A 25,863-nucleotide genomic window follows, 5' to 3' on the forward strand; every position below is an offset into this window, starting at 1 on the left:
GTGTCAGTGGTTCATTGGGCTACATGTCTGGTGGGCTTTCCTGCTGGGCTGGCTTCCATCCGCAGTCCTGAGACCTTGGTCTCGTGCGCAGTGAGGCGGACAGGCGACAGCCACTGCGCTCAGCTTGAGATTTGTCTCTCAACTGGCAATGGATACAGTTCACAGCATCTACGCTGAACAATCTGTAAAATGCTTCCACTCTGATAGTTTAATCTACTCTATTCTATCACTTGGGGTCTCCCTTTCATGGCGTATACATGTAAATCTCTATATATTTAACTTACATACAGCTGTTTGGACTCAGGGCTTTGGCTGTTTGATTCTCGTTGATCCAGGAAACGTCAGCAAGTAAGGAACAAATTCGTGGTCGGCATACACCAAGTGCCCGGGCCTGCTCTGAGGCCTGATGACCTGGGACATGCATCATCCTCGAGGTTTTGGTGTCTCTACTTAGCTTTATAGGGAAATGGTGCATTTAGTAAGCCTGCCCCCATTGCAGGTTAGCGTGAAATCACATCTTCTCGGTCAAGAAGAGCCAACCTGTGCTGGGAAGTCTGAGAATCATCTCCAGCTAGCCCGGAAAATGCTAGAAGGAAAGGCAGCTGAAGGGACCCAGCACCAGCCTTGACAGCAAAAGCTGAGCCAGAGTGCAAGGCTCTGAGTTCAAGTCACTGTTCCAGCACACATGAGCACACGTACGTAAACACACATACAAACACACACATACATATCTCACACATACACAAACATACCACATACTCACACACCATACTTAGGCACACCACATATGCCACACCACACACACACACACGTGTGCACATGCACGCACACACGACAGCAGTAATTAGAATTTGTCTTTGTGAATAAAGCAGAGGACTCTTCATGGACGGTAGTGCTCTCTGCTTCCTCTCAGTGGAATGGCACACGTCACCAGACAGGAAACAGAAGAGCCCAGGAAACAAAGCACAAGTACCTGAACACATTTCAGTCATCCAAATGTATCTCTAGAATGGCCCGTGGTAAGAAATACATAATGCCATCTAAACAAGGAACAGGCTTAAGACAGTTAAATGAGCAGCTTTAGATGCTCACCCTGTCTGCTTTCTCTCTTGGTCCTGGGTCTGAAGAAAAAGTAGGCACAGGACCTACTTTGGATATAATCTGTGTCCTCCTTATCTTACAAACATGATGTCCTTTTCCTTCTGATGTCAAAGTGAAGATGAATGGGAGTGGGTATGGAATTCCAACATGTGCAGGCTAAATTAGGTGTCAAAATGAGAAAAATAAGCATCTCCATTTTCTTCATTTCAACATGTCAGTTTATGAGCGCACTGAATCTTTATCAGCATTTGCATATTTTATTGAACCATGGTCATCTAGAGAAGTGTTTATTGTGATAATGGATACAGTAAGTACCACACCAAATTTGACAGAAGAGAGAAACACTAGATTCTAGAAGTTTCCTTTTGCTTATCTTACCTATCTCTGTACTAGACATTATTCAATATAATGCCCAATATTTTTGCATTCAGTTCTGAAGAAAATCTTATTTTACAATACCTGTATTATTCTTATCTTTCACGTGTTGACATTAAGAAGAGAAGAAGGGGGCTGGGGATATGGCCTAGTGTCAAGAGTGCCTGCCTCGGATATACGAGGCCCTGGGTTCGATTCCCCAGCACCACATATACAGAAAACGGCCAGAAGCAGCGCTGTGGCTCAAGTGGCAGAGTGCTAGCCTTGAGCAAAAAGAAGCCAGGGACAGTGCTCAGGCCCTGAGTCCAAGGCCCAGGACTGGCCAAAAAAAAAAAAAAAAATAAGAAGAAGAAGAGAAGAAGGGGGGCTGGAGATATGGCCTAGTGGCAAGAGTGCTTGCCTCGTATACATGAGGCCCTAGGTTCGATTCCCCAGCACCACATATACAGAAAATGGCCAGAAGTGGCGCTGTGGCTCAAGTGGCAGAGTGCTAGCCTTGAGCAAGAAGAAGCCAGGGACAGTGCTCAGGCCCTGAGTCCAAGGCCCAGGACTGGCCAAAAAAAAAAAAAAAAGAAGAGAAGAAGGGAATCTAAGGTATAAAGCAGTGCTCAAGCCTGTAGTCCCAGATACTTGAAAGGCAGAGACCAGGGAACCGTGGGCCAAAGACAGCTGGGCATAAAACTCACAACTCTGCATCCCAGCCCGTGCCTGAGCACGGCGTCCAAGCCTGAGCACGGTGTCCATGCCTGAGCACGGGCGCACTGTCTTGATCACGGGCGCACTGTCTTGGTCACGGGCGCACTGTCTTGGTGTACTGTCTTGGTCACGAGCGCATTGCCGCTGGCTGGCTCCGTTACTGGGGAGGGCGGTGGTTTGGTACAGAAGCGTGGCTACTGCCCCCAGTGACAGAGAGACACAAATAGGAAGAGCAGAGCTGGGCCAGCTTGGGCCCCACACAAGCCCCTACCCCAGAGAGAACCCAGAACCCATGTGGAAGGCCTGGAGGAATTGCTGAAGTGGTATAGTGCTGGCATCATTATCATCATAGTTCCCCTAGTTCAAACCCAGGCAGGAAAAAAGAGAAAAGAGAAAGAAAAGAGGGGAACAGAATATTTGTGTCTCTAGAGAAAGAGATAGGTGAATCGCCCAGGACCTTCTTCCTTAACTCCCCTTGAAGCCAAGAGATTCCATTCAGCACTATGCAGAGTCAGGAAATGCATATGTCCTGCTAGGACAGTTATTAGAGAATCAATATTATGTCAATGCATTAATAGCTCATCCACATAAAGTGTGAGCCTACAGGTGGAAAATGTGAATTATAAACGTACTAAAAAGAAAAGTACTAATCTTTAGTGTTCCATCCCTCTGAGCATTTGCAGGTGTCATAATGGCCACAGTTAGTGTGTGTGCGTGTGTGTGCACATGTGTACACACACATGTACATGGGCACTTGTGTAGCCAACATGTTTAGTTTATATACACACCAGTGTATGCTTAATGTAAAAGGATTTTGTTACCTCGTCTCAGACTTCAGATGACATAAAGTACCTACCCCAAGGGATGTTACATTTTTATTGATGCAGGAAACGAAAGCAATGAGCTATTCTGAAGGTTCGTGAAGACACGAAGATCGTTGGAGGGGCAGTGGTGACTCACCCCTGCCGTCCTAGCTACTCAGGAGGATGAAATCTCCAGGATCATGCTTCAAAGCCGGCCGCCTCACAATGGGCCGTGAGACCCCATCTCCAAAACAGCCAGCAAAAAGCAGAGTGGGAGGCATGGCTCAAATGGTGGAGTCACCGTTGAGTAAGCAAGCTGTGAAGAGTGAAGATTGTAGATAATGCTGCCCTATATCTTCATAGGGCGTGGAGATGGTTACTCTTTGTTTCCTTTGAATGTGTTGTAATTCTTTGCCTTTCTAACTGAAATCTATGGAGACTAAAGCCTGCAAGACATTCCAAACAGTTGTTAAAATGGTATTTCTGGGCTGGGGATATGGCCTAGTGGCAAGAGTGCTTGCCTCATATACATGAGGCCCTGGGTTCAATTCCCCAGCACCACATATACAGAAAACAGCCAGAAGTGGCGCTGTGGCTCAAGTGGCAGAGTGCTAGCCTTGAGCAAAAAGAAGCCAGGGACAGTGCTCAGGCCCTGAGTCCAAGGCCCAGGACTGGCCAAAAAAAAAAAAGGTATTTCTAACTTTCTCATATATATATATATATGTTTATATATGCAAAGATACATAGGTAGATAGACAGATCGATAGAAAGATGACAGCTAGATAGGCATCTTTGTCACTGTCGTAGATAATCTGGGAGAATGATTTAAAGCCCATTGTCTCTTCAAGGTGAACAATGATCACTTGAAGGAATAGCAGAAACTGAAACTGAGAAATGCTGGATGTAAGAATAGTACTTATTTATTTATGTAGATATCTATGATGATTTTCCTGGTTTTCTTTATTTGGTTAGGTTGAATTTATATTTACATACTTAGAAATCTTAACAATAGTTGCGATACCAAATTAACTGCCTAACCATAAATATATTTCTTTCCCTCTCTATAATCATGTCCTTTATGAAAAATAAAGATAAACTTTTCAAAAAAGAAAATTTCAGATCCACTTATTTTTGTCAATTTTTTTTCATCAAGACATTGTTATGGTGCCCAGAATGAAACAAATGATACAACTTATCATTGAAAATGAAGTATGCCAAGCTGCTGAATTCAAAAGAATTTATTATACTTTGCATGAAAACTACAATTCAAATAAGTTGATCAGATAAGTACCTCATCTGCCATGAGTGAATCCACTCCCTAAGAGGAAATTGTGTGTGTGTGTGTGTGTGTGTGTGTGTGAGTGAGAGAGAGAGAGAGAGAGAGAGAGAGTGGGTGTGTTATTTAACATAATTATTGGAGGGCATACATGCACTCGTTGTAGATAATTATATAATAAGGAAATAAACAAGAACTTAGTATTTGGTCATTCTAATCTTCTTAATAGTTGTTTCCGCTTTGTAGTTATGTTAGGTACACTCTGGTGCAGTAGAACTGTCTACCTTGACTGTACAGATTTCCTTCTCCCCTCGGGACTCTTCCTGAGTGGACAGATTGCGCTTAATGGTAGCGCATGCGAAAGCATGATACCACAAGATGGCATACCTAAATGTTTACCTTTTAAGTGTTGTTAAAATGTAGTCATTATTCTCAGGGTGGCTGCTTTTTAAAAATTCCTGTTGTGTTTCCACAAAAACATAAAAGGTTATAATAGAAATCCTAGTTATGATTTGCTGGGCACATTAACTGTGGGTGGTGAGGACTTCACCATGACACTAGCATAGAGGAGCACAGTGTGTGTGGACAAATCCACGCACTCTGCTCCCTTCTGTGTCCTTTCCTGCCTCAGCCCTCCACATCCTCCTCCTTTTCCACCCCTCCCTCTCTCCTCAGCCCTCCCCCTCCTCCTCCTCTCCTTCCACCCTCCTCAGCCCTCCTCCTCCCCTCCCCCTCTCCTCAGCCCCCCTCCTCCTCCCCTTCCCCCCTCCTCAGCCCTCTTCCTCCTCCCCTCCCACCCTCCTCAGCCCTCCTCCTCCTCCCCTTCCCCCTCTCCTCAGCCCTCCTCCTCCTCCTCCTCTTCTCCTTCACCCTCTCCTCAGCACTCCTCCTCCTCCTTCACTCCCACCCTCCTCAGCCATCCTCCTCCACCCCTTCCCCCTCTCCTCAGCCCTCCTCCTCCTCTTCCTCTTCTCCTTCACCCTCTCCTCATCCCTCTTCTCATTCTGCCCTCTCCTCAGCCCTCCTCCTCCTCCTCTTCCTCCTCCTCTTCCTACCCTCCCCCTCTCCTCAACCCTACTCCTCCTCCCTTTCCCCCTCTCCTCAGCCCTGGTCCTCCTCCTCCCCTACCCCCTCTCCTCAACCCTCCTCCTCCTCTTCCCCTTCCCCCTCTCCTCAGCCCCCTTCCTCCCCCTCCTCTTCTCCATGTTCTCTCCTCTGCTCCATGTTCTCTCCTCTACTTTCATGACCTTGTTGTGACCTTGGGCTTTGCTTGGTGTTGTGTTATCCTGGCTCCCATAGTTGAGAGAAAGCATGGATATTTGTCTTCATGGATGCTCTATTGGATGCTCTCCAGCTCCATCCAGTTTCCAGAAATGACAATGCTTTATACTCTTCTTAAGGCTGAGGAAAGGAGCCGTGGGTGTGTCCGTGTGTCCTGTGGATTGTGATTCATGACGTGATGGCGGGCTCTGGAGCGTGGCTGTGTGAGCCGTGCCCAGCACACTGGACTGCAGCAAGACATTTCCATAGTGAGCAGCCTCTGCTTGTTCGCCCTCCACCTGAAGTGGGGCATCTGGGCCACATGCATGTTCGTGTTTAATTGTTTGAGGCCCCTCCATGCCACGGTTGGCCACAGTGGACTGGCTCACACCCCACCAGCCAGGAGCAGGCCTTCCTCCCCAGATCTCCCCCATTACAGTGCTTCCCCTGAGTTCTGGGTTCTCATGCAGGGCCTCATGCACTGGTTGCCCTGAGGGCTGAAGGGAAAGGTGTAGTTATTTCTCATTTGCACTTTGTTATATTAAAGGCGGGTGTTCATTTTGTGCTATGGATAATCATCTCTTGCTAGGTGAGTATCTGAGAAAGATTGTTCTCTGTCGGCTCTTGGCTTCGCTTCAGCATTGGAGGTGTTCTCTCCCTGCCCCCACCATGTCAATTCTCGCCACTGTTTCTGGGGTGTGGCCATTCTGCCTGCCAGGACATCTTTGCCTGAACCTGAAATGCTTCTCCTAGGTTCCAGATGTTCAGTTCTTGCATTTCCTCTTTGATATAGTTTGGGTTTTTCTAGATAAGTTCTAGTTTTAAGGTTTACATATAATTTGAACTACTTTAATTTTCATCCTATGATTTATTTGCTCACAAAAGTATACGATTTTCTAATGCTTCTTCGGCTTAAGTGTTAAACAATAACATCGTGTTAAATAACATCGTGTGTGTGTGTGTGTGTGTGTGTGTGTGTGCGTGAGTGCATGTGCTGGTCCTGGGGCTTGAACTCAGTACCTAGGCTTTGTCCTTAAGCATTTATGCTCAAGGCTGGTACTCAGCCATTTCAGTCACAACTCTACTTCTGGATTTTTGGCGATTCACTGGTGATGATAGGGTCTCATGGACTTTCTTGCTTGTGCTGGATTTAAACCCTGATCCTCTGATTTCAGCTTCCTGAGTAGCTACGTTCATGAGCCCCTGGTGAATAATATATTTTTAATCTTGAGTAAAATAAGGGCAATGATTGGTAAATAAATGTTTTCATTGATTTTATATCTCAAATTATACAAATATTTCTTTAGTGTCCTAAATTACATAAATCAGTCATGATATTGTGTAGGATTAGTGAGATTACATGATGTATATTTACTTAGTGGATAAATTTAATGCATAACACAGGTTGCTACATTTAAACGTGAATTTATGAACTATTCTTCTCTGATTACTTATGTACAATGGTCTGTCTTGGTCTATACATTTAATTTTTCCTGTTTTAGCATATTGTGACTCTGCTTACTTTAAGGCAATTGGTTTAATTTAGTTGCTAGAGTTGTAGCATTAAAAGCTTTCATTTGAAAGCTTTCCATACCACGACACGTGTTAAATTAGAGGTCCCAGTCCAGGCCACACGTAAGGAAGCAGCTCAGTGTGCCGCAGAACTCCTAACTCCGGAACATGGTGCTGGATTCTCTGGCTGCCTCACTCTTTCCAGCTGAAAGAGTCCCCAAGCCATATTCTCACAGTACAATTTCCTTTTCTCCTATTATATCATTTATTCAATCCATTAAACAATTCTTTTTTAAAGTTAAGATACATGACTGGATTTCCCGTATCAGAGTAAAGACATAATATAGCCTAATTGACCTAAAATCACTTGCTTTGGAAATCATATTCACATGACTCAACCATAATTGAATTAATTTCGTGTATTTATAACTAATGAAAGCTGGGGAGATGACAGTGTATAGAATGAAAACCGTGAAACTGTTCCTCTGCATATTCTTGTTTTCCTATCTGGGTATTTACAGGACAATGTTATATTCCAGTCAGTATGCTATGTAGCACTGTTATATACCAGTCAGTGTTCTATGCTACTGGTTTCAATTCAATAAGTTAAAATTACCTTGGTTATGTTAAAATGCTAATCGTTCATAATTTTGTTCATCACTTTTGTGTAGTTATGAACAAATGTCTGACAGAAAGAACTGAAGGGAGACCAGACTTGTTCTGTCTCATGATTTCAGTGGGCTCCGTTGGTGGTCATGTGACTGTACAAGGTCACCGTGCAGGTGGAAGGAAGGGGAGGGGGTACACTCACCAGAGACAGACAGGAAGGAGAGGGAACTGTAGAGAGCGAGGCAGGAAGAGGAGGGGGATGGGGAGAGAGAGAGGGAGAGACAGACAAAGACAGGAGAAGTCAAGGACGAGGCATTTAACAGGACCAGAGTCCTCTACCCTATTTCCTCTAGCTAAGTCCCACCTCCTGAATTTTACAGAGCCTTCCATACTAGTTTCACTAGGTATGGACACCGATACTGGAAATTCATGGGGAGACACTTCACATCCGAACCATAACAATAATGATTTGTCACTTTGAACTCAGGCATACAAGAGTCAAGTTGTATTTTATATATAATTATATTGCATATGTAATTGTATTATACAAAATACACATTTATATATATCATATTATTTATTTTTCCTAGCCATCAGTGAGAGAAAATGGTAATAGCTTCCTAAAAACATCTGTGTGTATACATATATATGTGTGTGCATGTGTATTAAATATGCAACAATTTATACTATTTATTAAAGAAATATGATTATATGACACAAAATCCTGTATGTTTGTTGGAGACCGTTAACTTCTTGTATAGATAAGGAGTGCATGTTCTTGTTCTATGTATGCATGTATGTACTGATGCGTGTTCTTGTTCTATGTATGCATGTGTGTACTGATGCATGTTCTTGTTCTATGTATGCATGTATGTGCTGATGGATAGAGAGATTTCCTGTATGCACTAAACCCTTTTGCTGCCTTTGCCTGCAAAGTGCTGGTCAAGGTTCTGAAGGAAGTGAGGAGAGGTGGTTTGGAGAAGACTTTGCACAACCTTGTCATGTTCACACAGAGCAGAATTGATTCGCACCTCCTCAGAGCGTGGGGATTATGAGCACCGCAGTCATCTCACGGCTCAGAGGAATTAGGGCCTCACAGAAAAATCAAGCTTAGACCCGGGAAAATGCCAGGGCAGCTTCCCTTCCTTTCTTTGTCCTCCAACTTCCTTCCTCTCAGCCAAACAGTACCTTAGCCCCCCTTCCTCTCCTCTCCGTGGATGACTAATAGAGCAAGCAGCCCCCCAGCTCTTCCAGGGCGCTTTCCTCAATGAACCCCGACATTCTCCATTCCTCTTCCGTGAAGATTCCAGAAGACGGTCTGATTCATTTGGGCCCCCGTAGGGGTATTTTCCATGAGCACTATAAATGTGGACTTTATATTTCACAAAGGGCTATAACCACAGGAGGTTAGTTTTAAAGGCACTTTATCTCGTCCAGAATGTCATCTTTTTTTTTAACTCGTAAGTAATTTATAGATTGCTCTTGCTTGCCTATTCTAAGGCCCTGCCCAAAATCACAGTAAAGCAAGCAAACAATCAAAATAAAAATCTACATATACAGAAGTATATATGCACCTAAGTATATATAAACTAGAACCGATATGTATATATTCTATATCTCATATTGACAAGCACTTAATGTGTACATCTTTGTGTACCTTGCAGTGTATTGCTACCGCTACCAATGCATACATTAAATAAAATAAATGTATAAAAAAGATTAAAGTCTTTACATTTTGTTTCCAAACTAATAAATATAACTTAGGCCATGTCTAGAGAGCTCAAGTAAGCCTGCAAATAGAGTCAGATTTATTAATGATTTAGGCCAAATACCTTGCAATTATCACAAGTTCTTATTTGTTAATTTTAATTTTCCAGAATTCCTGCAGATATTTCTATGAATAAGAAGCAAGGTGACAATCATTTAGGGTCATTTGTAAAGCTGGGGTGATTTTTCTTTGAACTTTATCATAATGGCAGTATTAGGCATTTTGCTTCATTCATTCTAGTTACTAAAGGTTAATGAACTGAAGGTTTCTTAATATAAAGCTAAATTAAGTGATATATAATTGCACAATATATAGTGATAAAATATAAAATATCATATACATGGAAAATCGTTTCTAGGTAGATAGATCAATAGTTATTTGAAGGCAAATGTAATAGGCAACTGAATTTTATAAAAGAAAATTTATCAGATGTAAGTATTGTTAAATAAATGAAGGCAAAGTTGGTAAAGAAAGTGGTAAATTGATAGAGAAAATGGAAAATTGTCTATTGTGCATTAGATTCATTAGTCGGCCTACTCACTAGATGGATTGCTTCCTATGCAAGCAGTAGTTCATCTTGCTTTGAGCAGAGACCAGCGATCAGAGCTCCCAAATTAAGGGTACACATTTTCCAAGCAAGGACAATGGGAACAGCAGCAAGTGTGCACACAGCGTGAGTGAGGAGAAGGACATTTGGGAAAGTCAGGTGTCTGGGGCCTGAGCACAAGGCCTGCAGCCCTGGACTCGGGAGCCACAGCTGGAGCTGCTGGAGGGAGGCAGAAGCAGAAACACCGGCCTGGGTGGCGTTTGTCCTCAGCCATGAGGCTGGCCAGGCTCCAGGGGGATCGGCTCTCTGCTGGGAGGGACATGGAGGTCCGCTGGGTGCTTCAAGGCAGTGATCTCCAGCCATTCAGGAACCCAACAGAGACGGGCAGAACTCCCCAGAAAATCCACAACCATGGCATTCACCAAGCTCACTGCTAGAGCTGTTCTGAGACTAGTGACGAGGTCGCCAAATACTTGCGTTAAACAGGGACGTGGAAAGCTTAATCGCTCATGACTGAGTTAACCCGTGGGCCTGACGGTTTCCCATTTTATCATTTATCTTCATGTATTTCAAGAGTTCGTGTTTCCTAACATTTTATAACATAGATGGAGTAATGGATTCAGTGAGATTTCTCAGATCATAAAGTTTCTACTTTTATTTGTTTGCAGTTCTTCATTAGGTCTTTCACCCTCCATATCATTGTTGCGTCAAGTTATTTTCTTCTTATTATATATTATAATCTTCAACTTCTTGTACTAAGGGTTTTCAGCTCAACTCACAGGCTTATAAGTACAATATCGATTTGTAGATTTACTTTGAAATAAGCAATATTTAAAACACAATATTCTATTTAGATTTGTCATACATATTCTATAATATACTTTAGACACATTGCTATGAAGAAAACTTAAATCTCGCCACTGCTGGCTCATGCCCACAATCCTAGCTCCTGGGGAGGCTAAGATCTGAGAACTTTGGTTCAAAGTCAGTCTAGGTAGGAAAGTCTGCAGGCTTTTGATCTCTAATTAGCCACAAAAAAACACTGGGAATGGAACTGTGGGCTAGTTTTGAGTGAAAAAGCTATGGACAGTGCCAAGGCCTTGAATTCAGGAATTCAGAAACGTAAAACAAGATGGTAAAAGAAAGCAGTATTCAGAATAATATCAAGAATAATGCAAACATCCCATCCTGTGACACATGTCTGAGCTGCTGCCAGGATTCCTGTGTTTGAGAAAATTGTTCTGACAGACTGCCTGGGCTGTTGCTCTCAGACAGGAAGGTTAGGGAGGTCATAACTTACTGTAGATCTGTCTGGGTTTGCTTGTTTGAATTGGAAAAATGTACATCCTGGGAGGTAAAACTGAGCTATTCGCTATTTCAGACTTTGCTTATGTGGTCTTTCCATGTTATTGAAGAATAGTAATTAAAAATAGGCTACCACATTGTCAATGCCATACAATGAAAAGACTTTTCACTAATGAAATAGCAAGGAGAAATTTTAAAAATATATGTCTAGAAGGAAGAATGGAAGAGCTGCTGAGGCTTTGAAGTTGATAACTAAAATAACTTAATTAGTATACTGCTTTTTCTTTGGAAGCAAAGATAGGATGAATTCCATCCAGGAAAAAATAGAAGCATGTAATTTAGGTCAATGGCAGATTTCCATCTGTTCCTCTCTAAGCGGTTTTGTTAATTAAACACATTCCTTCTTTGCATTTTCCCTGTTTTGTCCTTCCACAGATTTTCCCTTCTGGCCCTCAAAGTAGCCCTATGTAATGTGACTGTAATTTTTTAAACAAGTTGATGAGCTCAAAATATACACATAGCATAATCAATAAACAGAAGAAAGAAAGATGGGAGATGATCTGGGTCAACTTATTAAACTTCTACATTTCAGAAATAAGAATAAAAGGTTCAGAAAGTTTGCACCAAAGTAAAATGTCAAATATTCATGGAGAGACACAAGTTGATTTAACCACCATGCAATGTATCTGAGTATTATTCAACACACAACCACCTAAATATGTAATACTCCTAGGCTTTTGGTCATAACAGGCAGCACCAGGACTGTTTTGTATACTTGGACACATCTGACAGAATTGAGTAACTATCAAACTATATTTTATACAATGTTCACTTGTTGCAACGACTTAAAAAGTCTTAAGTATAATTAATGTGGACTGGTTTGACTGGGGTGATTTCATTTGGACCTTTCTGCCTATGCTCTGGTACAGGCAGTTCACCCACCTGGCCCATCCCTCTCCCTGTGTTCCCGCTGTCCAAGTGCAAAGGCATCTGGCTCACGGTCTTCACTCCTCCATGTAAGCAAACGAGTCCAACCACATTCAGCAAACTACCAAAAGGGTGTGTCAAGGAAACACATGCAGACTGAGAGTAAGGCACAATGAACAAAAATGGCAGAGGTATATTTGAGAGCCTGGGGGTGGGAGAGGACTGTGAAATATAAAAAAGAATGAAGAAAAAGAGAAAATACTTAAACAATCAGTAGCCAATATGAGAAGGGAAAATGTGAGGGCAAAAGAACTCAGAAATCTGACATGCACGAAGCTGCTTTATTGACACAATTCTGTTGGATTTCAATATGGTGATTCACAGGTAGAGAGCCGTGTGTACATTAGAAAAATACATTTACAGAGGTTGCAGTATTGCAGTGGAAATCAGCTCAAATGTTTGACCCCTTCATAAGAGGGACCTTGAAATGACTATTTTCTTTGAAAATCAAGGGCCCCAAGTATATTAATTTTTTTCGTAAGATGGTGATATAGAAAGGAAAATAGCAAGAATACTACTGAGAAAAGACTGAGAGGTAGCGCTTCTTAGCATTCTCTTTCTAGACCTCTTTCTAGAATTCTTTTTGTACTCTTGTCTCTTTCAAGTCAGTAGTAAAGATAACATATATTAATCACTCTACTAGATTTATGTGACTTCCACTTCTGAAGACTTATTTTATTTCCAGTTTCTGAACTTAAAAAGTTAATTTTCAGGCTGAGAATATGGCTTAGCAGTAGAGTGCTTGCCTTGCATGCATGAAGCCCTGGATTCAATTCCTCAGCACCATAAAAAACAAACAAACAAACAAAAAAAAACAAAAGAAGAAGCTGGAAGTGGTGCTGTGGCTCAAGTGGCAGAGTGCTAGCCTTGAGCAAAAAAAGCCAGGGACAGTGCTCAGGCCCTGAGTCCCAGCCCCAGGACTGGCAAAAAAAAAAAAAAAAAAAAAAAAAAAAAAGTCAATTTTCCTGTATGTGCTTTAAGATAGTGAAAATGAGCAAATGGCCCAGGGGCATAACTACATCAACAAAATCAGGTGGTCAGATGTAGAGGCTACATGACATTCACGTTTCCTAGTGACTCCTATCCTACAGAAAATCCGTACCTTCTCCTTCATTCCAGAGCTTTCAGATTGTCATGGGTGAGCAACAAGGCCATGGATAACGCTGCACGGAGGGCGAGGCTAGCTGCCTTTACCTCACCGACTCTGCTCTCTGGTGACAGGACCAGCCCTACACAACTCCACCACACACCTGTAATTGTGCACTGGCCTGGAAGGAACAAGTATTTTATTTACTTTCATCGCATCACCAAAAGATGCTAAAAAAGCAATGGAATGTACTCACCCTAGCAGATCCTGGCTTGGTGGAAGGAAATACAGAACACCACCTCTACTGCCACACAGAGGTAGAGGAGTTAGGGTCCTGCAGGGCTTGTGATTCTTTGATTTGTTGTGATTCTGGATCCTTACTTAGGAAGTTTTGACCTGTGCCAGAGAGCCTGTGTTTCCCCTTTACCTTTCTGTAAAGGTTTCAGGAATCTAGTCTGACATGGAGGTCTCTATCCATTTCAAATTGATTCTGGTGCAGGGTGATATATAAAGCTCTTCCTTCAGCCTTCTGTACAGGTATAGCCAGTTTTGCCAGCACCATATGCTGAAAGGGTTCTCTTTCGTCCATCTTGCCTTTTGGGCTTCCCTATCAAACATTACGTGGCTATAGGTCTGCGGGTTCATTTCTTGGTCTTCTATTTTATTCCATTGGTCCTCAGGCTCATTCTCATGCCACTACCAAGCTGATTTTTAACTACAGCGTTGTAATCGAATTTGAAGCTTGGTTTTGATATTCCTCCGGCACTCTTCTTCCTGCTAGGGGTTGCTTTTGGTACTCAGGGTCTTCTATTATTCCATATGAGGTTTTGGATTAGCACTAGTATTTCTAAGAACATCCAGATTCTAGAACATCCACACCAAGAACCTCCGGGTTCCAGAGCATCCATACCAAGCTGAGACTATCTACAGTATAATGAAAACAAAAAACAGAACAGAATGTTTTTACATTGTGAAACAATATTTAGTTACTCTCAAGCCCTGGACTTTCCTAGATCATTCATTTGCTCACTTACCAAATTCTACTGCTTAACCCAAATGCAACTTATACAGAGACATTTATATTATGTCACATAAACTGAAGGAAACTAGGACACATTTCCATATTTAATAAAGTTTCAAGCACAGTATTGATGCACCAGTACAAGTGTACATATGTTTTCACTGAAGTTACTAATTCAAAAGTAAAATCAGTTCCCTTAAGCTTAAGGAAAATGAAAATAAAACAGATAAACCAGTGATATAAAAATATCATGTCACAAATGCTACAATTTAACTGAGATTTCAACATGTTTAAATTCCTTCAAAAATATCAGAGCAAACACCCTTGATTGTTTCTTGGAAAGTTAAAAGTGTGTCTTGTGTTGTTTTAGTAACTGCAACTCAGCCCATCCATTACTTTACCTTTTCTTCAGGACTTCTAATTTTCCAAAAAATATTGATCTTCAATATTCTAACTCAGCCCCAAATATAGCCTGGGATATTTTCATGTTAGTTTATTTTGAAATATCTCATCAACTAACTTTATATTCATGGATTTAATAAAATGATTTCCTCTTTTTTAATTATTAATTAATTAATATAGTTTTTTAAATGTTTTCATTGTCAAGGTGATGTACAGAGGGGTTACAGTTACAGTTCCTTCTTTTGTTTTGTACAAAACTGTATCTCACTTTGGTGGAACGTTCCTAAGAAAGCCCACTCCCGAATCTGCTCTCTGTCTGCTGTGTCGGGAGCTGTGGACCTGGGTCATGTGTTAGCAATTGTGTGAGCTGCTCAGAGCAGAGGAATCGAGTCCGTGAGTCACTGGTGAAGATTCACTCACTCTCTGGCTCTGTGTAGACCTGATAAAGATATTCAGAAAAGTGAAACGTGAAATCAATATGCAGAATGAGTAGATTTTCCTGTCGGCCACAAAACTACAGTGAGAACGAAATTAAGAAAACATCCTGAGACATTAGAAAATAGACAAATTTCCCATGTTCTCAGATCAGCAGAGTTAATATATGAAAATGATAATACTACTCAAACAGATCTATAGATTCGATGTCATCCTCCTATGCGTTTTTCAGAGTCATAGAAAAATTAATCCTAAAATTGACGTGAGAAAAAAATCTCATCGTGAGCACAGGAAGGAAGTGTGGTCACTCCCGAGTTCACATTATACTGTACAGTACAAACAGCACCACGTGACTAAGAAAGACATGAAGTTAACTGTGGAGAGAAGCAAGCACACGTGGCAAGTTGCCTTTCCTGATTTTATCATAAGCTAAATCATTTCCCTTCAATACCTAAAAATCTAGTAATCTCTCTATTTTATATTTCAAAAGTGATTTGTCTAACATTTGAATATTCAATCATGATTGAAGTTTTTATTTTCTGCTTATACCCAAAAAGCAGAAGGCAAGTATCACTGAAACATGTATTTGTTAGCATTGGTTTATGAATTGACCAACAAAGATTCTACATTTAAAAATCTTGGTACCATTTATGTGGTCTTATTATATTTGACCTGACATTAAGGAATAGTACATCAAAATCATGAATCAGCCTGTCTCCTCATCCCTTTGCTTCTTAGGCTCCGATATTTCATTGTGTTTCAACAAACATTTAGCATATGTTTTGGAAAATTTGCATTGCATGAAGCATGTCAGAAACAAATGATAAAGATCAAACATAACCAAATGGAATGGCACCATTTCTCCCAGTACAGTTCATCATCTTTCCAAACTCACAGACATCCATTAAGTGAGGTACAGAACACACCCTGACTCTCCCAGCACACACACCAGAATGAAGGAAAACAGTCAGAAAAGAGGTAAGCAAGAAATGAGAAGAAGAAAATGGAAGGAAGAAGGAAGGAAGGAAGGAAGGAAGGAAGGAAGGAAGGAAGGAAGGAAGGAAGGAAGGAAGAAAGGGAGGGAGGGAGGGAGGAGGGGAGGAAGGAAGGGAGGAGGGGAGGAAGGAAGGGAGAGAGGAAGGAGTGTGTGGAGGAGGAGATGAAGGCCCATAGGAGGAGACCTGTGGATAAACAGCTGCACACAATGAATCAGTAAATACTCTCTGGAGTGGCCACACAACAGGTACATACAGGGCAGAATTTAAAAATGACTCCTCCATTACTTTTCAAAGAATATGTACCATTTTTATTGTCATTTGTTGAAGAAAGAGCTCTGTGAGCAAGGGTGACTTAGCAGGAGTGGCTTAGACAATCATTGGGACTTTGATGGACTAATGTTCCTATTTCAGTGCTGCAAATACTTTAATGAAATATCCTGTATTCTTCAAAATCATGGTGAAACAATAACTAGGCTTAAAGAAAAATTAAAATAGAGGGAGGCTGGTCTACCTATGAAATACATAACCATGCAAGAAAAGCAAATCTAAACAAAACCCCACTATGAATTGCAAAAATATCACCATCACAGTTAAAATCCCACTGACATTTGTACTTCACTTCATAATCAGTTGACCCTCAATAGCCTTAAACAAGAGAACTTATTTTTATGCTTTAAGAGATTATTGAAGAAAATTCTTTTAAAAATTACCAATCTGACTGGAGTATAGGATTTCATTTATAACCTTTAAATTCAGAGGAAAATGTCTTTGAATCGTCAATCTTACCTTTGCAGCATTTCTGAAAGATAAATGCCTTGAAAGATAACATCTCTATTATAGCCACAAGCCAGCCAATCACAGCTGTTTCATAGAATTTCTACCTTTTGCTGAAATTCTGCACATGTTATTAAGGCTTTCTGCTTTATTGAGAAACGTGTTAGTGATTACTTCAATACATGACCCTCAGGCCAATGTCACTGAAAAACTGAGGTGACTTGTGCATTCAAGCTGATACTACTTCCCGTATGACACCGAGCTGAGCCCTACCATACCACCAAATGCACCAGAACCTCAGCCTTCCACACCACCAAACGTGTCAGAGCTGATACCTGCCACACCACCAAACGTGTCAGAGCCGATTCCGGCCATACCACCAACGGTGGCAGAATGTATTAAGCTTAATCTCAACTTCTTCTTCTGAGATGAGTTATTAGAATCATGGGTCTAGAATGAAGAGGAAATGCTGGAAATGAAGACATAAATGGGAATTTCCTGAGTGTTGAAGTGTAAAGTGGGACTGGGGTCTAAGCTGGGATCTTTTTCCTTCAGGGCCTCTTGCTCTCACTTAGCTATTTCACTTGAGGCTGGTGCCCTAGCACTTGAGGCCAGGCAGGCTCTCCATTCGTTTTATTGTTGATTGGTTTGTTTCCCGTTAACGGGAGAAAGGAGTTTCTCAGTTTGTCTGCCTGGGGGCTTCATGCCTGGATTCTCAGATCTCAGCCTTATGAGGAGCAAAGCAGCCACTAGGCCTGGCTTCTGCCCCATCTTCTTCATGAGCAGCATCTTGAAGACATATTGAAGAAGTGAACAACGAATTTAGGATAACTAGAAAATGAAAGCACACTGCTAAGCTAGCAGGTAAGCCTCATTCCAGCCTTCCTTGTTCGCCACCTCCAGAACACTTCCAATACAGGAAAGGAAGTCAACTCAACACAAACAGCATTGATCCACCAGCACCTTCAAGGAATTCAGTCCTATTGATGAATGTAGAAATTGCAATGTGAATGCGTACACACACACACACACACACACACACACACACACACACACGCATTTTGAGAGTATTAGTTTAGATTTCTGCCCCCTTTTGTCTCTTAAAAATAGGATGGTCGATACTACATTCACAAGATGTGGTGTGGATGTTCTGTGCTGGCACCTTTAATAAAAGGCAGAGAGTGAGTTATCAAAGGACTGTACACACCTAAAATCCACCTAAATGTCTGCCTTGGACCAGGACAGAGGGGATCCGTCAGCACGACGGCAAAGGTGGCCACCCCGGGGAGCTGGGCGCCAGGAACTGGGCTGTGTGTGACAAGGCGGCTGGGTGAGAAGAGGCGTCCTGCAGCCAGCCAGGGGGCAGTCAGGGAACTTCCCCCTCCAGCCCTGCCCGCAGGAAAGGCTGCACAGAGCGAGGCTAGGACGCCTCCCCTTCCACTCCTCCTGGGTTGGTGGGTGCACTGGGAAGCACAGGCAACGAGGATGCTAAATGAACACCACCGTAGCTCAGCAGTCCAGCTCAGAGCTAGACTTGGGATCCATCGTGGGCTGCTCGGCCATTGCGAGCCAGGCTGTTCACCCACCTGCACTCAGGAATAAAGCTGGTGGCTGTCCTGTGTGATCCCCGAGGATCAAGCTTTCCGCTTTCCTGGTGGCCGTGCTGCTTAGTCCAGGAGCACAGACAGACAGGCAGACAGACAGACATTCCTAGTCTTGATCCAGAGACCACCATAGCCTTGGTCCACACATCAGCCTTGAGTCTGCAGCCTCCACTCACACAGGGGAGGGTCGTGGTATTCAGCTCCTCTCTGTTTAACATTGCTCTCAAAAGCCTGCTAGTGGAGGGATTCGAATGGCAGCATGTAAAGACGGCAACTAATTATCATCAAGGTGCCTGTAATGAATATTATGATGATAACAGAATCAACAGTTCCAATGAGGATCTTCTTTGTAGGAGTCCAGCACCAGTGTAGCTCACGCTTGTAATTCTGGCTACTCGGAAAGTTGAGTTCTGAGGATCACAATGGGAAGCCAGCCCGGACAGGAATATCCTTTTATTAGACTCGCATCTCCAACGAATCACCAAAAAGCCAGTTCCAGTGGCCAAGCACTAGATAAAGCTAAGCAACAACACCCGTATTCTGAGTTTAAGCTATCGTACCAGTTCCAACACACAAGAAAATAAAGTAAGTAAACAAAGAATACTCTTTGCACATTGAAGAGTGAAGTCCTCTTTCAAGAAGACGGGAGCACTAGCATTGGCCATCCCGGGAACTATCGGATGCTCCAGTCTGACACACGATAATAGTGAAACCTTGACATTTTAGAGGTGTCATGGCATCCGTTCATTTATGGAAAAAGCACCCAGGGTACACCACAACACCCCACTTCCTGCCTTGAATAATCACAGTGTTATTGCGGTAAGCAGGAGGTAATGAGAGGTCCGGTTCACTTATAAGTCTATATTAAGAATGGAAACATGCTCATGTTAATCCACAAGTATGTGAAGTCAGAGGTGAAACAGGAAGAGACACAAAGTGCATGGGAGGAAGGCAGACCAATGCAGGCTGGGAACATCATCCAGGATCTCCAGCGAAAGACCACATGGTGCCATGTTACTTCCGTTGTTGAGGAGGTGGTTTCTGTGTGCCGTTGGAGCTTTATCACACGTTACAGGCAAGAATGAAGAAATCCTGGACACATGTAAGTAGAAATATGTATGAACATTGCCCGCTTTGTTAAGACACACAAGGACCCACAGTCGTTTTATTTCCTTATTGCAGCTATAGATGTGTCTTTACTAATATGGTGCAGGGTGAGTTACTATTAAGAAGGGTCAATGAAAAATTCCCAGCCTGACTTCAGAACTCTGGGCCACTTTCTCCAGGCTTAATATGTATGCCTGAGAGGAGGGAAAGGAGGGGCATGTTTAATGAATTGTTAGCAACTTGGAAATGTTCTGAAGACATATTGTCCAGTTCTGACGCTCAGGTGCCTGAGACGATGTCATCTCTTGGGATCTAGCAACAGGGAGCTTGTCGTGATGGCGTCAGGAGTTCCACTCAGTGCACGGCTTGGCTGTGCAGGCGTGTCAGCACCCGGCCCTGCAGGTGGCAAAATCCCTGGGTGCAGATGCCTTGGCTCACAGTGATGCTTTCAGGCTGCCAATCCCTTGACAGCCAATAGCCAAGAGGAACAACAGAGGCAGCCAGGGAAGAGAGGCCGCTCAAGTCCCTGTAGACAGGAAACTTACTGACGATGCGAAGGCGTGCTCTGTGTCGGTGCTGGTTGTAATTACATTGGCTCATATTTTGTTCAGATCTTTTAAGGTGCATTATCTCAAATTCACTCTCATCTCACTTCATGCTTAATTCTGTGTGCATATGCTGGTGGTAGGACAAATGACCGGGGTCTGGGCACTGCCCCTGGGCTCATTTATTCCATTTGACCGGCTTTTGGCTGGTTAATTGGAGATACGATCCTCATGTATTTTCCTCACTGCTTCCAGCCTCAGTCCTCAGGTCCCAGCCTGCTGAGGAGTGAGGATTGCCGGCATGAGCCCCCAGCGCCCCGCTTTCATTCTTAGTGTTGAGAAAGTCACCTACCCCAAACAGTGCTTTCAGATGCCTATCTCCAAAATAGCATGGAATCCAGCTGCGTAAGGAAATACACTGAAAAGAACATCATGCAACAAAATAGGAGCCAGGGAAGGACTTGAGTAAGCCAACTGCAGGCATAAGTGTTTTACAGAGACTGAACGCTGACACACCCTGAAACGCCTGTCTTCCGTGTGGACCGGAGCTCAAATAAAGAGGATGCTGACTGCTGAGAGAGAGCTCCGATCCGCCACTGTGGGCTGGGCGGTGGCTGCCCGCTCGGGGGTGGAGGAACCGCAGCTGGATGGGGGAGAAGGAGGCTTGGCCAGGGTGCTGGGAGGATGTGGTGGGGGGCAAACCAATCCACACACCCCCAAACCCACTCGGAGATGGACAGAGGCCCACAGGAAGGGGGGCAAAGAAATGGGGAGGGGGGAACTCATTCCGAGGACGGATTTGGCTCTGAGGTGGACAGCGTGCTCTGGTGCAGGTTGTGTTTTGCCCTTGGAGTCAGCACCTCATGGTCTGGCCTAGTGTTTCAGTTCAAGTCCAGTTCTCCATCATTTCAGCGACTCCTTCACTTTGTGCTTTTTGCTGCTTTAATTGGAGATAGAAGCCTCATGGATTCTTTTTCTTTTTTTCCCCTGCATTGGTTTCAAACTACAATTCTCAGATTTCAGACTCCTGAGTGGCAAAGGTTACAGCTATAAGCCACAGTGCACGGCTCGATGTAATTTCCAGGACGTCTGAGCTTCATTTCCTCCTGAGGCTGTGTACCCACCTCTGGGAAATTAACACTGCCAACCAAGGGACTGGTGGAGGGAAGACCTGCCAGAGAAGGTGATAAGGAAAAGGAAAAGCTAGTTCATATGTTTGCTTTGTCAAGATTCAACAGGCACAGAACATAAGTGTTAGAAGAGGCAGGAAGGAAGAGAAAGACAAAACGGAAAATAAAGAAGCCACGTCGCGGTGTTCTCTTCTGGGGGCAAACCGTGTTTTACAACGTCTTTCCTTGTCCCCTCCGCATTTCTAGCTTTATCTTCCTGTCCTGTAGTACAAGGACCTGTGTTTTATTCATCAGGCAGATTGTCTTCATGATTTGTATGTGAAAATCCCAACTTTGTCATTCAGTAGTAAAGCTGTAGTTTTTTTTTTTTAAAGAAAGTCAGAGAAATTTGCTCATGTTCATTCTTAACCAACCTTGGCCAGGCATCTCTCATGAACATCTGGAGTGACCAGAGGCAGGATCTAAGCAAACTTTTCTGTCTTGTTTTTTCATTTATCTGTCTTTGGAAGGGCAAATGGTGGGCCACAGAAATGGAGGGAACAAAGGGTGAATGAATGCAGCTGTGTTCCTCACTGAAACACTCACTGTTGACAATGAAGTAAACAACTTGTGAGTGGAGTTGGGAGGGGAAAACTGGGAGAGAGAGCAAGGAAAGGGGGGACATTGTGCAAAAAGAATTGTACTCTTTATCTAACTAACTGTAACCTTACACTACAATAAATAAATGAAAAACAACAAAAACAAGCAAAAGGTTTTGTGATGAATAAAAATTTAATCTGGCCCTCAAAACTATTTAAAAATTAACGCATTAAAGAGAAAGGACATTCCTGACAGTTCAGGAAAGTATAATTTTATACTATGCGCCTTACCACTCCTAAATAAAATGCTATGGAAATGTGTCAACCTCAGGGGGCTTTTCTTTGATTTACAAACCCTTAGAGAATTAAGGAAAGATGTGAAGACTATAAAGCACATTTGTGCATGTATGCTGCATATATAGACAGGAGTGAATTTGGACATCACTGTTTTGTAGGTTACGGAGGTGGGCCATTGCAGATTAGATGACCACAGAGGCTCTCTGGACATCAGTGGTTCAGAACTCCAAACCTCTGTGAGTCAGAGAGACAGACCGATGGCCTTGGAAGGCGAGTCATCAGCCTCCTTCTGGAAAACAAGAAGAATTCTAAGACAGACTATGACCACGGGAAGAGGCAAAACAGGTGTGACAGCAGTTCCCTAAAGGGAAATGTGCAAACCAAGTGTCCCGCATCCACTAGCAGCTCGGGTTGCCCAGACGTCTGCTAAGTTGAAAGATAAATAAACCACCTGGATGTGCAATCACAGGGCTGCTTAGCCACTCTTGACAATTGTAAGAACAGAGCTCAATAGATGCACAGGTGAAATCTCTAGATATATACACATGGTCACATTTTATATCCAAAAGCCACATGTGCAAAAGAAATCCTTGCCAGCGGGTACAGGCTGGGCAGGCTTGGGTTCTGCCCCAGGGTTTCGAGACGGAGGGCAGGCGGGCGGGAGCCCTTTCCTTGGGTGGCCCCGGCTGGCTGCAGCATTGCCCCTCATTTCCACGACTCCTCGCTTCCAGTACCCCCGTGGAGCAACAAGAGCAGCCAACTCTCCACTTTGTGCCAGGGTGAGGGGAGCCGGTGAGGCTGGGTGGAAAGGGAATCTGAAGGTCTGGCACGCTACTGAAAACTGCGTTATGTCCAGTTTTAATAACTATCTTTAAGCAGTTGCACAAAGGGGTTTCAATTTTCATGTCAGTACAGAAGCTCAGTGCATCCTGATCAATGTCCCCTCCATCCTTCTCCTCCTCTCTCCCAGCCCCACTCCTCGCCCACCGTGAGCCGGCTCCATTTCATAAGCGGGCATTTGCGGGATGACTTCCATTACTCACACTGGTGTTTTATGAAGCACGCCAACCAAAAGTAGATGAGTCTTGTGTTCCCAGCCTGGAGAACTGTTTGTCTCACTTTGTTCATCAGAAGTCATTTTCACCTTAGAGCGTATAGAGTACATGGGACACCAACAACTTGGCAACACTGTGGGAGGGTGGATAACATTTATTTAACAGGTGATTTTTAGTCCTCAGAGTTAAAAATGTGGTGGTTGACATCCTGAGATTGAGGATCATCTTAATGTGACTTAATACTTTTCTGTTTCATAAGAAGTTCTTCTAATTTGAACTAAAGTGAACTTTCCTAAAATGCTTCAGGAATGAGCCAAGATGGCATCCGCTGATGGCGTGTTATATTGTATGTTATTATACACTTATGGCATGTTATAATGTATATTATTATACACTGGTGGCATGTTATAGTGTATGTTATTATACGCTGATGGTATGTCTGTGTTGTGGGGTTTCTTTTATTCATGCTCATCTAGAGACCATGTGATTACTTTGCTTTCACCCAGCTTTCAGAGATAAATTGTAGCTAGATATATGTATATGTGTGTCTACATACATGCATATATACATACACACATACACACACATATATGTACATATATACATATACATACATACACACACACATATATATATATACTTTCTCTGAAATAGATTTCTTTGAAGCAGGTTGCTTTAACTCCATTTTCTCTTTTTCTGTGTCCAACTATCTAATGAATCCAAACTATTTCCAAATACATGTGCTCCAGGCACTTTTCCCGAATTGCAGCTGTGAGAATGATCCGGGCTTTTGAAAGGCAAAGGACTTTTTATTGATTGAAAACCTTTTACTTGCTAGTGTTGTCCTATGTTCCATTGTGAGTACAGTACAAGTGGTTTAGAATAGCTTTCAGATGGGAAACAGCAGAAGGTGTGACATTGACCACGATGCGTTGTGCTCACAATCTGACTTGTAGCGTTAAAAACACTTTGGTATAATCACTTAAATAAAAAAATTAAAAGAATATATGGTTTGCACCTCCATATAATACCATTTGTCAAATGAAGCCTGAAGGACTTGAGATGTTCTACACCAGAGGGCAAGGGTTTGTGAAATCGGAGGTGCGTGTGCACACATGCCTGTCTTTTTCTAGTCGGTCTCTGTGTGTATAGGCTGTTGGGATGGAAAAGTCCCCCCCCCCCCCCCCACAGGATTACTATTAGCTTGGCTGTTCCTATTATTATGTTTTTGGCAGTACTGGATATTGAGCTCAGGTCTTTAATTTACTAGAAGGATAAATATCCATTAAATGCAATGTATTAAAAACTTAATAACAGGGGCTGGGGATATAGCCTAGCGGCAAGAGTGCCTGCCTTGGATACACGAGGCCCTAGGTTCGATTCCCCAGCACCACATATACAGAAAATGGCCAGAAGGGGCGCTGTGGCTCAAGTGGCAGAGTGCTAGCCTTGAGCGGGAAGAAGCCAGGGAGAGTGCTCAGGCCCTGAGTTCAAGGCCCAGGACTGGCAATAAACAAACAAACAAAAAAAAACTTAATAACAAGAAAAAAATGACACAGATGGTCTGATTGTTAAATGGGAAAATTATCTGAATAAAAACATCCCCAAAAAATGAATAGCTGAGAAACACTACAAAAACACTCTCAGCATTAATAAAAATCTAGGAAATGCAACTTACTTGTGGAGAAGGTAAGGAACCAGAAACTCACAGAGTATTGGATTGTAGGAGCAAACACTACAGAAAATAGGATCAAACTTTCTCAAAAAAGAAACACAGAGTACCAATGTAGTGATGCTATCCAGTGTTCTGATTTATTTCTAAAGAAAACTGAGTCCATATAACAGAGGTATCTCCACTCCATGGCCATTGTAATACTGTTCACAGTATCAAAGAGACACGGTTCCACTAGAGAGGCCTCTGGCACATGATTAGATGAATATTGTGCAGGAGAGAGATAAAATGGAATAGTAGTCATAAAAGTGAGATCCTGTCATTTGAAAAATATGAATATATCTAAAGGATATTGGGTTAAGTGAAATAAGCCAGGTATAACCATTAATACCATGTGTCCTTGTTAATATAAAATAAAAATGAATATTGATCACAGAAGAAAAGAATGAAGATAGTTGGTTAGCAAAGGTGCAACCGGAATACAGTTCAATAGGAAGAATGAGTTCTGTATCATTCAGCACCACGGAATATCTGTGCTTTCCCGGAACTCACCACACATTCATAAAGGAAAAGAGGAATGACGAGCTCATAGGCTAAGTGAAAGTCTGCAACATACATTTAAGGTCATAAAAATGCCTGTTATCCTGCTCAGACTTTCACAGAGTATACTCATATGTTAAATGATCACACTGAGCTCCATTAATAAGCAGAACTATTACTTGCTGATTAAAAATGTTCCTTAAAAAGTGAAAGACAAAGAGGAGAGATAGAACAAAAATTCCATTAATAAATTGCACTGGAACAAAGCAAAAAACTTGTTTCTTTGAGAAGATTTATTAAGTTAATACATTTTTAGCAAGACTATTAAAAAACAAATCATGAATATCAAGAAGGGAAAAGTGAATTCCATCAATGGTTT

This window comes from Perognathus longimembris, chromosome 18, assembly GCF_023159225.1.
Source record: "Perognathus longimembris pacificus isolate PPM17 chromosome 18, ASM2315922v1, whole genome shotgun sequence".
NCBI classification, from domain to species: Eukaryota; Metazoa; Chordata; class Mammalia; order Rodentia; family Heteromyidae; genus Perognathus; species Perognathus longimembris.